The following is a 1,349-nucleotide window of genomic DNA, read 5'->3' on the forward strand; positions in this document are numbered from 1 at the left end:
AAACCTTAATTTTCAACATGCAGATGATGTCTCATTGTTTATGAGACCAGCTTTACCAGCTTTAATATCAGTCATACAGGCCTTTAGCTTTGTCAGGACATGAAATTTGTTTTGATAAATAAGTAGGGGTGTTAATGAGTATATGGCCAGAATATACTGATGTATCCACACTTCCTGTTTCTTGGTTCACGGTAACTGTGGATTTTTATATTTCTGGATAGCTGTAACTCCAAATATAAATTACCTATTAAGGCTTAGCACAGTAATTTAAGGTGTCAAAAGCAATCTTATTCAATGCATTATTTATTTATTTATTTATTTCATGGATAGAAAGAAATGTAATAAAAGTGAATGTTTTACCCTGTCTACTTAAGAAAAAGAACCGACAACATCCTTATGGATCTATGGCGCCTTCTGAGGAGTCACTTGCCAATTTATCTGAAGGACTTGGAAAGGGTGAAGGACACATTGGATTGAAATGTTCCTGGCATTACTTTGGAATAGATATCAGATGTTGTTTTATCTATATCAGTAACGATAATCCATAAACTTTCTTTCTGTTTTCTTGAGTGCTGCAGCATAGGTGTACTGAAGAGCTCTGGTGAAGACCCACTTTGCCATTATACTGTCTTATGAACCGCTTGGTCCTCGAATCTGCAATAAAACACTCATGCTTAAAGACTTTAGGTCTAATCCCTTGGTCTCATCAACATTTCCTTGAATGACAATCTGGCCAGAGCTATATGGAACATTAACGGGTAAATGTAAGAGTCAAGTCTCCCGTTGAAGGTGATTGAGACTATTCAAAGCCTGAGGGTGCTGTCAAAGTTCTGTTTCAGGTGTGTTATGCTTCCTGCAGGATTTACTGGACAATGGTAAAGCTTTTTCAACCATTAAAGTTTATAAGTTTTGTTTTGAAGCAAAAGCTTCATTGAAGCAACAAACACTGGAGAGAGAAACCAGACTGCAACAAGGCCAAAAAGATTACAGAGGGTTTATTATTTTACATTTTGTGTAAAGAAACTAAAAAAAAATCATAAAAGAACAGCTTTGACAAAAATTCATGTCCCATGTTCAGAGGTTCAACAATGTGGAAGTGCATTCTTGAGAAGAAAAGATCTTGGCATGTAAAAATTGTTATTATGTTTTGTGGCCTTTTGTGAACTGGGGAAACTTTTTAGCTTCCAAAAATGTTTTTAATGTTTTATTATTTTTTTTGGAGGCTAAGCCTTATTCCGTGCACTGCTACCTCTCAGGTTTGAGACTAAATTACACAACAGTTATTCCAAATTTAGGTCCCACCTCTGATAGGGCAGATAGCCAATCAGATTTCAGGAGTAACCTGTGGA

The sequence above is a fragment of the Morone saxatilis genome, unplaced genomic scaffold, assembly GCF_004916995.1.
Source record: "Morone saxatilis isolate NCDOM2014 unplaced genomic scaffold, NCSU_SB_2.0 Contig9, whole genome shotgun sequence".
Lineage (NCBI taxonomy): Eukaryota > Metazoa > Chordata > Actinopteri > Moronidae > Morone > Morone saxatilis.